The sequence below is a fragment of the Botryllus schlosseri genome, chromosome 3 (assembly GCF_051294905.1).
Source record: "Botryllus schlosseri isolate E-star chromosome 3, Bs_hap1, whole genome shotgun sequence".
Lineage (NCBI taxonomy): Eukaryota > Metazoa > Chordata > Ascidiacea > Stolidobranchia > Styelidae > Botryllus > Botryllus schlosseri.
This window is the reverse complement of record NC_137238.1, coordinates 19,411,643-19,424,904: the sequence shown is the minus strand read 5'-3', so window position 1 is coordinate 19,424,904 and position 13,262 is coordinate 19,411,643. Positions and strand designations below refer to the sequence as shown.

The window sequence follows — 13,262 nt, the reverse complement described above, 5'->3', positions numbered from 1 at the left end:
CTAAAATTTTAGAAAGGACTGGTAATATTGATATTGGTCTATAGTTGGATAACTTGAGTGGATCTCCTTTTTTGAAAACTGGAGTCACACGTGCTACTTTGAGACAATCAGGAAATATCCCAAGTTCGAAACATCTGTTAATCAATACAGTGAGGGTTGGCGCTGTTATGGATATGGTTTCCTTCAAAATATTAACAGGAACGCCATCAGGCCCTGTCGCCGAGTTTTTTTTAGATTGTGCACAATTGTGATGATCTCATTCTCTGTTGTTGGTTCAATGAAAATTGAGTTAGGTTGTCGCCTACCTAGGTATTTCGTGTAGGTTTTAGATAACACATGTTTATCTGCAAGATTTTTTCCAATGTTCACAAAGTATTGATTAAACTCATTGCATATGTATTTCTCTGCAGTAATAATGACATTGTCATTACTGATTTTCGATGGAAATTTTTTTGGTTTGGAGGTTCTGAATAATCGATTAAAGAGATTCCAGATTTCTTGTTGATTCCCTTGAATCTTCTGGAATTGGTCCCGATAATAATTGCTTTTATATTTTTTCTTCACTTTGGTAAGAATATTAGTGTACTTTTTGTATAAAATTATTTTATCAGCATTGCCTGATAAAAAATGACTTTTATATAGTTTACGTCGAGTTGCTATGGATTTACGGATTGCACGAGTGAACCAAGGTTTGGTCGAGAACCGGCGTTCTTTGCGCGTTAGTTTGCGAAGCGGTGCGTATTTGTCCAAAAGTGAATTAATACAACTAATGAATGAGGTAAAGCATTGGTTAATGTTATTGGGTTCGGAACTGCAGACGGGTTGTAGGTCAGTTAATGCTTCAGTAAGCTCGGATGAAAACAAATCAAGTGAGAGTCTTCTATAATCGCGAATCAAAGATATTTTTGGTTTAACTCCTGGAGAGGTATTAGCAATCTTACAGAATATTGGCAGGTGATCAGATATGTCACTGATTAATATGCCAGAGTTGTGCTGATGATATTTATTTGTAAAGATATGATCAATCAGCGATTGTGTCTTTTGAGTTATTCTAGTAGGGTCATTTATCAGTGATTGACAAGAATAGTTAGTTATAAGATCAGCTAATTCCCTAGAGTATTTATTTGATGTTTTATGAAGGTCTATGTTGAAATCTCCTAGCAGGTAAAATGTCTTATGCTGTGCAGTAAGCTTTTCTAGGCAATTCTCAAGAGCTTCAATAAACTGAGCCAGTGGTTGGTGGGGGTGTCTATAGATAGCTCCTATGACAATATTAGATCTTTTTTGTTGCAGATCAAGGGGGTCTCTATCCAAAGTTCTTCACAACTTTTTAGTTTTAGATCAAATTCAGTGATAGTTTTAAATTGGATACTACTTCTTATGTAGAACCCCACTCCCCCAACTATGTTTGGAGAGTTCGCATTTATGAATGAGTATTCATCTAAGCCAATTTCATATGGTAGGACAGAGGCTAGTCGAGTTTCACTGATTGCAATTATGTCTAAGATCTGAAATTATTGAAGAAAGAATCCCTATGTTCCTAGGTAGAGATCTCATATTTGCATGTAATAACTAGGGCTGGGCACAATGATTCGAGTACTCGAATCTGAATCGAGTATCAATTTTAATGATTCGAGTCGAGTAGTAAAATACGATTATTTCGAGTACTGAAATTATACGCTCCTCGCCACTGAAAGTTAATTTACTAACGAGTATTATAGTTTTGATACTATTTTCCACCGAGGAAACCTTGATTGGCCGTGTCGCAGCATACGAGGCATAGTACGAAACTACGAACGTTACTGGAAATAACACATTTCCGAAGTCATGGTCATCCCACAACATTGTCAACAGGTGCAAGGAAATCGGTATGGGCGAAAAAATACCGAAGTATCTTTAATGTGGCAGATAACAGGCATTATGTTCTTTGTGGTGGCATAAAAGGTACATATTTGAAGATTGACATGGTACATTCTGTTGTGACGTCATAATGAGTGATACTCGAATACTCGACTCGACTCGAAGCATATTACGTGATTCAGAATCGAATCACTCAGGTACTCGATTTTGCCCAGCCCTAGTAATAACAACATAGAAGGACTATCATCAAACAAGCAATTGAGGTTTTCAATGTTATGATAACTAGTACTAATAGGTAGGTTCATTCTCGGTGACCAAAGGTATTCTTGTGAAAGTTGCACATTGTCAAGCAAAGAAAAGGGTAATATGGAGTTAACGCATTGAAAACAATAGTAGTTCACTTTGGATGATCCAAGATGATTAAATTGAAGAATAGTCAAATTACTACACTTAAGATGGAGCCAAGAATCACAAAGATCACAGTAAATAGCTCTCTGATTTGATTTACAGGGTTTTCGGCAGAAGCCGCAAGGAAACCTAATAGGCATGGCTATCAGACAATCTCATCATCATTGATCCACTTTTTCGTATTATAGGCAAATGTTGTACCTTGATAAGTCCTCATCATTTTTGATTGACATAGCTCGTTCTTCGTCATTCTTTTTCAGGTAGGTAACTCCATGTCTTGTCCAAATGTATTTGAATGCATTGGCTTTTTTGTACTTGAGACAGGCATTGACGGAATATATTCTTTAAAATTGAACCTAGGCGTAATTGTAGCGAAACTGGTCATGTTGATTTAATCGCGAATATGCACGTTACAATTTCAAATGCAACCATCTGCGAATAACTGCTGAAAGAATGCGACCCATCGACCAAATCACTTTTTGAAACTACATACTTGAGTACTTGTCAGATCTTCATCCTCATCTACTTGAAGTAGATTAGACATGCTTTTTAAATTGCTACTTCTACTTGTTTTCAATTCTCGATTTGTGTGATGTCCTTAGTAGGGCTAGGCACAATGAAATGAATCTGAGTAGAGTATTGATTTTTATGATTCGAATTGGCCTACTGCAGGGTTATAACATAACCAAGTCGCAAGGTTCCGATCACAAGTCAATCTCAATTTTATGGTTTTGACTCGAGTCAAGTCGAGTTTATTTTAATTCACCACCGAGTCAAGTCCAAGTCAGGTAGAAGAGGGCCGAGTTCGAGTCATAGTGTTTTGACTCGAGTCCGAGTCACTATGTTCAGTTTTCAGTTCAATCCGCTTCAGCCCACTTTTTTCAACTCTGCTTGAGTGATATAGAATGGCTTGCATTTATAATATAGTAATTTTTCTCAGTCTGGATCTATTTCCAGGTGTCAGGACTGATGGACGAAATACCAATAATGTGGTAACTTTAGTATTCTTCGAAGCTACAATGAAATGTCTGTCTTGGCCGTCCTAGTCTCGAAGCATATGACTTCGTTCGAGTCGTGTCATTTTACACATTTGAAAAAAATGACTCTAGTCATGTCAAGTCACCGAAAAATCACGATTTACCACTGATTTTATATACTGCTCATGCGACTGAGAATTTTTGTTTCGGATTCAATGCAAAACATCGCATAATCATAAAAACAACATTGCTTGATAATAGGGGCCATTCCGTGTAATCACAATGCATTATGTCTTCTTTATAGTAGGCGCATACAAAATTATGTTTCTGATCATGTAAAACTAGCCATAACTTATTTGTGATCGAATGAAGGATATGCCCACATATTTCAGCTTTTGCAAATAGACATGACGTCATAATTAGTGATACTCGACTCTTAGTACTAGACTCGAGTCGAATCACAAGGTAGCTGGCTTTGCCCAACCCTCATCAAAAGTGATATTAGATATGAGGCTTATTAATACTCGACACAGAATCGAATTTTTCTTCATTTATCAGATCGCACGCCGTTGTCGAAGATGAGCATTAAGCAAATGCTGTCGCCGCCGGTTTCAATGCTTGTCTGGTCAGAGCTACAAAGGATGGAAGACCGTTACTATGAGTTGATATTGCCTTCTCGAAATCTCTAGTGACCCTGCTTAGACATAAAGCTGCGTAATGTCCCAATAGATGAAGCCGTGTAAATCTTCAGCAACCCACATTATCGAAAGAGCCATGCGTTTACAATGTTGCAACTGATGAGATACTAAACGCCACTTTGAAGCTACAGGCTCGGTCGGAAAAAATGTTTGTGCTGGAACATTAAGGACTATACTGTACCAGACTTTTACTCTTTGCCCAAGTATTTCTGTGTGTATATAGTACTGTGACACAGTTTTCATGTCAATCATTGTCCATTGAGCGTCTATTACTCTTTCTGCTGTTTCATTGGCAATAACCTTATTTTGCACCGAGCATTCTGCAGATGTATAACCTGAACGTATGTATGAGTTGGATTGAAAGCAAATGGTATGCAAAAGTCAGAGCCTCACAGGTGTCAACAGCAGAATTATATTTAGAAAACATATTTCCAGGAAATTCAGGATTAGCGTGGTTGAAAATCTGATGTTTCGTGTTATTAAGAAACGTTGCCGAATGAGTCGCCACCCATCGTAGTGGCAAATATCCAAATTAGAGATTTGAGAGTCGCAGCGGAGAAGGGTTTCATATAAACAGTTGAACAAGGGTCAGTCGACTCTGAGGAACATACGAACGCAGTTTGCGATCGGGGCATTGCTCGTCTTCACCCACGCGGAGGCCCGCAGACGCCGGTGAGTGAGAGTTATCTATTCTTGGTAATGGGCGGAAACGCTGCCCAGTGCTCTAACTGTCTAAAAGTGAAGAAATCCAACTGCATGAGCACGGATAAATGGCGGGAGAACATGTAGCCCGTCGCCTTAATTAGCTCTTGGTTTCCAAAAGGTTGGTGACCCCTGATCTCGAGCCCAAAATTGATTATTTAAAGGTGCGCGCAACAGCGCTAAAAAGGTTATGAAACACTGATCAAATAGGCGTTTAATTGTATTTTGCTCACAGCGTATTCTAATCTGGATAAATGAATTCTGAACGTTAGACCTTCTGTTGGTAGACCGCTGTTGAAGCTATAAGTGATATAGGTATAATTTATGTATTGAATGTCTTAATCCGTCAGTTAAATATGATCGATCATCGCTTTGTCGATTCTGTTGTTATGTCCATATGCATAATTATTACTCAGGACATGTTTTGGTATTTGATGTGGTGTCTCCAAATTTGCCGAATTCTATTATGATATATGGCTTATTCATTTATTTACTCATAAAAACACGGGCTAGCACTTTAGTTCTCCCCAAACATCCCGAAAGAGCTGCGGATTTGACCATGTTTCGACAACTATATGGTTCCCAGCAATCACAAGTTTGCGCAATGTTGTTGCACTTAAATTTATGTCGCTGGATTTGCGGTCACATCTTCAAATCGTACTATCATCATTATAAAAATGTTATTCGATGTGAATTGCGTAAGAGATTTGTCCACTCTCCTCGTTGCCGTGCGCCAATGACTAGTCTCCTGGAAAATACCCCAAGCCCAGTGACAATACATATTTCTGAGTGTCGTAGCCTACAGCAGTGGTTCTCAACCGCCGGTCCGCGACGACATTCCTGCCGGTTCGCGAGGAATATTACAATTTTATACTTTACTGTCAAGATGCAATGTTGAAGGCTTGTCCTTTGATAAAATAAATAAACATCTAATTTTAAACTGATTTAAAACTTCGTGAGGTAACATTAGGGCTAGAAACATGTTCGATTTGACTTATAGTACAAGACGTTTCGTTTGACGACATGCGAGCGACAAATACAGAACAGATACGAGCTCACTCATCGCTAAGCAGCGCAGTTTGATCATTGGTTTTCGATTCATTTATTTTGTGCAGGACCGTAACTGGGGCACCCCAAACCACCGAATTGGAGAGGGGCCGAGCTTTAAAAGGGCCCAAAATTATTTCGCAAACGAATATGAATCATAGCGTTTTATTTGAAACTTTTTCCAACATTTTTCAACTTGTTTTCGGGCTTTGCACGATTTAGTGTCCCTAAATGTCTTGCTTATTAGGTGCCCTTCTCGGAGAAATACGCATGATTTATAGGCATTTCGGCGTCATCCATTGCCGCACCACGACGTATCCACACATAATGTAGTTTAGGTCAGGGATATATAGAACTCCGGGATGGCTGACTTCATTTTGGCCGTTACCTAAGTAGGTCCAGAAAGTTACCTGCAATCTGCCTCGAAATATCCACTTTTCTGCAAGCTAGCGATACAGCTGTTTCTAGAATAATGATCCTCACCCTTTTGCAGAATAGTTAGTGAGTAAGCTAGACATTCTTCCCATATCACAACCTTACTGCCGTATAGCCAACCTGGTAAAGTATGACACTGCTGTATAGCCAACCAAGTAAACTATTACAACTCTGAATTTCAGTAAATCATGAATGTGTTTAATTTCTACACATCATATAATCTGCATCAGGCCATGAATAACAGAGTGAATAACGAATAATATCAGCGTCTTCTACCTATTTACAAGCCATTGTCTGAAACCTTGCAGCTGGGAGGGGAGGGGGGGCGGTAATAGGATTGATTAAATCAACCATTTCAATTAGCGTTAATCGACAATTACCATGAAGTATAGGGTTGCATTTAAAACAAACATGTTTAAAACCAGGCCCTTGTACAAAACATACCTGTTTTAAGCAATGACGTCAAGAATATTCAACAGTGACGTCATATTGGATTGACATTGACAATTGAAAATATAGGGTAAAAATAGCTCCTTTGACGAAATATATGTGCCATTGCTGTTGAACCAACTATTTTGAGGGTTCCAGCCATTCCATATCGATATTAGTCGGCTATATCGGGTGGTAATCGTCCGTAGGCTCATACAACACATGTTTTGGAAAGTATTTACACAATTATGGCATAATTTTACAACTTAAAAAGAATTTTTTTCAGAAGGCCTTTGTTTAAAACACACTGTTCAAAGCATGTTTTAAACATTGTGTTTCAAACACAGTTTATTTTAAATGCACCCCCACCATGGAGCATTTACAATAATGAAAAGATAGCACGGCCTGTAAGGACTCGAAATTGTGATAGCAGCATTGTCATCTTCTATGTCACTCAATGAAAGTTGATCAAGAAATCAACACACCATTGATACTTCTCTTCAGGTTCAAATGCAACCTGGGGGGGGGGGGGGGGTAGAAGTTTGGAACATATCATTATCAATTTGAGAAGCATTCGGTAGACCCAGTTGTTGAATTCAGCTAATATTTTGTTCACCGAGCAATGGATTCATGACCGCAGTGAAGAAATTACAACCATGGCTTAACGGTACATCACGAATGGGCGTCCTGAAGCATTTCATGCCATTTATCAGTTAAGAAATATTCAGTATCATTGTCTTGCAGATTTTCCGATAGAGCGATAGATGATTCCATGTCAAAAAAACATCTCGGTGAGGAGGCACGAGATCCAAATATTCAGATTGTGGCCATCTTTGCCAAGATTTCAATGGGATGTGCCCAGTATAATATATCAGGATATCCACTGTTGACGTGATGCAAATGCTGGAACATCGCGTTTGTTTTTCTGGAATCTGCAACAAAAATGAACAAATGATGTATTTAGAGACACAAATTAACCTTAATAATATATTTATAGATATATGCAGAGTTGTTCTATAGTGAAGAACTTCTACTTCATTGTAGTACTCAAGTAGGTGTTGCCTATTTTCAAAGATAAATCTTGTAAATTTGAAGCAGCCATCTCCAAACTCAAGTACCTTGCAGGCATTTCACTTTCTACAGCTACTTGAGGAAGTTTAAATACCAGTACGCCCGGGAATACCACTATTACTTGAGTAGCAACGCAGACTACTTTAACCACATCAGGATTAACGTAAATAGCTCATTTAATAACGTATTACTAGAATCAGCCTAACTTACCTTTGGCCGACCGAGGAGAGCTCCAATGCATTATTGCGACGATTTGACGAAACCTTGCAAATTGAAAGCAATCCTCAGAGTTTTCTCTTCCTTCGTCGTACAGGCCTATAGCCTATAGGCTATAAGTGTGTATTTGGTAAAGACAGGCCGTATCTCAGGGTCATATCGTGTCCTGACGATTGTGTTTGCTTATCCATTCAAGGGAGTGGGCATCTTCATGGCTTCAGTAAGAGCAAATGGTCAACAAATGTTGTGGCCATATACTGTACTGGAAGTCAGCCATTGGCAATTCACAACAGTGCATTTCTGTTGAAGTATAATTCCAGTACTGTAGCATTAAGGTGCCATTCATTAACAAACATATGCCTGCCTTGTTTTATTATACATACATGTAACTGATGAATAGTATCTGTAACAAGAGATTGGATTCAAAAGTTGTTATAGACACTTACAACTGCAACGACTTTGACGTGTTGTGTTTGCATTAGATTCAAATGTTTGGTTATCCTTAATTGAAATGCCTCTTGAATCTTGCACATCGGTAGTGTACTCATAGTGGCTCCAATTCTTACGAAGAATAATCAAGCAATGATCTGGAATACCGGTAAGCCTGCAATAGGCTACCAGCACTACCTGCATATTCACATATTAATCTATAGCACAAGATCTTAACTGACGAAGTCCCTCCTAACGGTCGCCTTCATAGCTCACACGGCACAGTGTAAATGTACACTTGTACTTGTACAATATACAGCCTTGGATGGTATGGTGACATACATTCGCATACCGGTAAATGAAAAACATACCGCAAGGCGTAATCTAAATCATACTGCGGATATCAATGTTAATGTTAATTATTCTACATTTTGTTATTTTCTCACGATTATCAGCGCAGCAAAACATGTTACATAAGATACTAAAGAAGCAGAGATATTCCGAAGCCGAGTAAATGACCTTACCGGCATACCGCTAAATTGCTGCTGAATGAATAGGGCTAATACCGCAAAAAGTTTCAGACTACCTGAACATCTCATAACCTAGTTAACCTATAGCTTTATATAAGAACATGAACATGAATATTATATGCCCCTACCGCTCTCAAAAACTTGAAATTACACACAGATGAAGCGGCTGACTTGAACGTGCATCAAAACTGAATGCGTGAATCCGGACCTACTTAGGTAATGCCGCGATGACGCAATTGACGCAGTCAGCCATCCCGGAGTTCTATATATCCCTGGTTTAGGTTAACATATAGGATTCCGAAATTTGGGCCTAAAATTCGACCGCGAGAAAAGCGCTTCAGTCGTGAATGATCGAAAATTGTCGCCATTGTCGCGATAAGCTACGTAAACTCTCTGCTTACGGTGAGTAGAATGGATGTGATCACAAGTACAGGTGAAAACTGATGAAAAACTAGGAACCTTCTCCGATCTACCTGCGGCTTGAGATTCTTATTCAAACACCAGTCCAACACACAGCAGAGTATTTTACAGCGCACCTGTTCAAACAGCGAGCGACGTCTCGAACTTTCTTGAAACTTGTCCACGAGGTAAGCACACTGGCCCGATATTATACGCGGCATTGTGACGACACAACACAATCAATATTCCTAAACACTTCTAACACTAGTACAGCGAACATTATTTACAACAGTCTAACAATGTCTCAAGCATTATAAAATTATCATTTTCAACACTCCTTCTCTTGGGACATTTTTAACTGTTCATCACGCTGGCATTTGAGTAACACCAATATTATCTCTCAAGTAACAGAAAGGTTGTCGACGTAAAGGCTTTGTCAAAATATCGGCCAATTGATCATCACTTGGTACATAACGAATTTCAATTCTATCACCATCAAGTTCATCTTTGATGTAACCAAATTTTATTGCAATGTGCTTGTTAGCTTGGTGATTGACAGGATTCTTGCACATAGCAATAGCACTTTGATTATCTTCATATATTGTGATTGGTCCATCAATCTTTCTCCCCATTTCGTCATGCAACTGACGAAACCATGCAGTTTCTCGAGCGACAAGATTCAACGCAATAAATTCGGCTTCCGCAGTAGACTGTGCCGTTACAGTTTGTTTTTTCGATCTCCATGCAATAGGACCATTGTTTTTCATTATTACATATCCAGACGTTGACTTTCTGTCATCTCGATCCCCACCAAAATCAGCATCTGCGTAAGCCATAATTGTATTCGGCTCACGCTTGTAAAGTATCCCATAATCAACAGTTCCACGAATGTATCGTAACAAGTGCTTTATCATCTGCCAATGGTACACAGTTGGATCACTGCTATATTGACCCAGTTTCGCCACAACAAACGCAATGTCGGGTCTGGTATAAAGTGCTAGATAAAGCAGACTTCCAACTGCTGCTTGATAAGTAGATCCATCAAACTTTGTATCAGTTGACTTCGACTTTTCTAGTTTTGCACCAGGATCCATTGGAGTAGATGCCGGTCGACAGTCAGACATTCTGAATCTTTCAAGCACCGACTGAGCGTAACTATCTTGCCCAATCCATATGTAATCATCTCCTTGTTTCACACGCATTCCCAAAAAATAATGCAGCTTTCCCATATCTTTCAAACTGAATTCTTTTTGAAACAAGGATTTTGTTTGAGCTATCGCATTCTCAGATTTTCCAGCAATTAAAATATCATCGACGTACACCGCCAAATAAATATTTTCCCCATATCGTGTTCCAATATATATACATGGGTCGGATACAGTTTGTTTAAATCCCATTCCAGTCAATTTTTCATGAAGAACTTGGTTCCAACAACGCGGTGATTGCTTTAACCCATAAATTGATTTCTTCAGCAAACACACCATGCTCTCCTTCCCTTTTACTATAAATACTTCAGGCTGCTTCATATACACTGTTTCGTTTAGTTTCCCATGGAGAAAAGCAGTTTTAACATCCATCTGATGAATTTGCAAACTCTTCTCATTCGCTAAAGCAATGAAAGCACGAAATGAGCTTGCATGCACCACAGGTGCGAATGTTTGTTCATAATCTCTTCCATATTTTTGACTGTTTCCAAGTGCAACAAGACGTGCTTTTGCACGGTTCACTTGCCCATTCTCATCATACTTATATTTCAGTACCCACTTACATCCAAGTATCTTTGCATCAGCAGGAGCTTTGACCAACTCCCACACTTTCAAATCATGCATTGATTTCATTTCTTCTCGTGCAGCTTCCATCCATAAATCAGAATGCTCAGAGTTCAATGCATCTTTCAGGCCTCTTGGCTCTGCCAAGAGCACATCAGTAGCTGGTATCGCGTGCGACAATAATGAGACTGAAGGATCATCTTCAACTTGTTCTTCAGTCTGTTGGAAACTTTCATCGTATGTAAGTCTCGGGTGTGGTTTACCAGCATTCAAACGTGTAGATCTCCTCAATTCTACAATTTCTTCTTCGTTACCATTTCTCCCATCATCACGTATTTCCTGATCGTCATCCATTACAGGATAGATGAAACGCGATGCAGGCATTTCAGGCTGAGATTCAGCCACTTCTCCTTCTTGACCAAATCGTGTTTCGTCGAAACGAACATGACGTCGTATTATTACTTCTTGCCTTTCATCACTCCATAAACGATAACCTTTCGTTAACAGGCCATATCCCAGAAATGTACATATTTCAGCTTTAGCAGCAAGCTTGCCTCTTCTCTCACTCTTCGGCAAAAACGCATAAGCTTTGCACCCAAACACCCGCAGATGCTTCACGCTAGGTTTGGTGCCGTGATAGACTTCAAACGGTGTTTTACAATCTAAAGCAACAGTACTACTTCTGTTCCTCAAATAATTAGCGGTCATAATCGCTTCAGGCCACAGATGCGGTGGTACCTGCGATCCATGAATCATAGCAGCAGCTCTTTCACAGAGTACTCTATTCAGACGTTCAGCAACGCCATTTTGCGGAGGACAAGCCCTCACAGTTTTCTCATGCCGTATTCTTCTCTCTTTAAGCCAGGATTCACATTCATTACTGATATATTCGCCACCATTGTCAGTACGAATACATCCAACACGTTGTTTCCGAAAATTTTCTTGATGTAGCACGAACGCTCGCAACTCTGCAAACACGTCGGCTTTTCTCTTAAGGGGAATCACCCAACTCACGCGACTGTAATCATCCGTGAATGTAAGGAAATATTTCGAGCCACCAAGGGACTCGGGAGCAATTGGTCCACAGACATCAGAGTGGATCACCTCCAACACACGCGTTGCCCGTCGCTCTGAACGTTTGGGAAAGGGCAACTTCGTAGACTTCCCCATTATACAAGGTTCACAAAAATCAAGCTTCAACGGACCATTATACTCCATACCGTTGACCATTTTGTTATTCGCCATCTTTTGTAAATTATCATGTCCAATGTGGCCAAGACGACGATGCCACAACTCAGCTGAAACGGCTCCAGCCAGACAATTTTCAGTAACATTGTCTTTCACAAATTCCTCAACAGTATCCAGCGACAAATCATCCGCTATATCACAAGTATTACAATCCATGCCAGCCGTGGATAATTTGGAAGGCACTCCTTCTGAGCCACGCGGGATTTGAGAGTCATTGACAGACCCTACATCACCGACTTTACTGGCCACAACACATGGTTTATCAATTCCGTTTCCAGAACCACGAAAACAGTTAACTTTGTTGGCATTATTATCACTCTTAGGAGAATAATGCTCCTTCTCGATGGGGCGTGACAGAGGCTCGCGCATTTCTTTTTCGTTACAAGGGCGAAAATCCAGCATATACAAATTGTCCACGACACTGCCAGTAACAACATTGAGCCCTGCATCTCTATCAAAAATGCGAATACCATCCGAATCAAAAACGACTTCATATTTGGGATTATCAACAGCGGCATTCACGGAAAACAGTGTTGTTGATAAGTCGGGGACATAAAGTGCGTTATGTCAATCCGCAATACCAGTTCTCTCGCCATTTTCATACATGGCCATACGAAGGGTCCCAATGCCCTCAGCATATATGACTTTACCATCACCTAATTCAATTTCCACACGAAAAAATGTCAGTTCAATAAACATCTCAGAAATGCAACTCATATGACTGGTCGCACCACTGTCACAGATAACAGACAGTCTGTGTCGAGACAGGCAAACAGACGTAAGCATCAGATATTGCTTACTCACACGAAAACGATCGCTATTACCACGATGCGACATACCCAGGTTTCTACTTTCCATGGGTAAAACAGCAGATGAATAAAACAGTGAATGTCTCTCTTCTACACGCATCGAATTATTTTCTCGGGATTTATCATTTCCACTATCAGCATAATGAGCAGTTCGACGCTGAAAACGTCCTCTGCCTCTATCAGCAGATCTTCCTCGGCCATAACCACGAGGCTCAAATTCCCGACCACGGGGATT

At 39.8% G+C, this 13,262-nt stretch overlaps 1 protein-coding gene and 2 long non-coding RNA genes across 3 annotated transcripts in view; 1 reads left to right on the top strand and 2 right to left on the bottom strand.

Annotated features, from left to right (window-relative positions):
- Nucleotides 1-13,262, bottom strand: part of LOC145435986 (kelch-like protein 12) — a 65,115-nt gene that overhangs the window by 43,957 nt on the left and 7,896 nt on the right. The gene's annotated exons all lie outside the window — the stretch shown is intronic.
- On the top strand, nucleotides 2,087-4,259 carry LOC145435997 (uncharacterized). Its single transcript, XR_013914122.1, has 2 exons — nucleotides 2,087-2,528; nucleotides 3,804-4,259. It is a non-coding gene; the product is annotated as an uncharacterized LOC145435997 (long non-coding RNA).
- Nucleotides 6,304-8,814, bottom strand: LOC145435996 (uncharacterized). Its single transcript, XR_013914121.1, has 2 exons — nucleotides 7,838-8,814; nucleotides 6,304-7,488 (listed from the first exon to the last, which is right to left on the bottom strand). It is a non-coding gene; the product is annotated as an uncharacterized LOC145435996 (long non-coding RNA).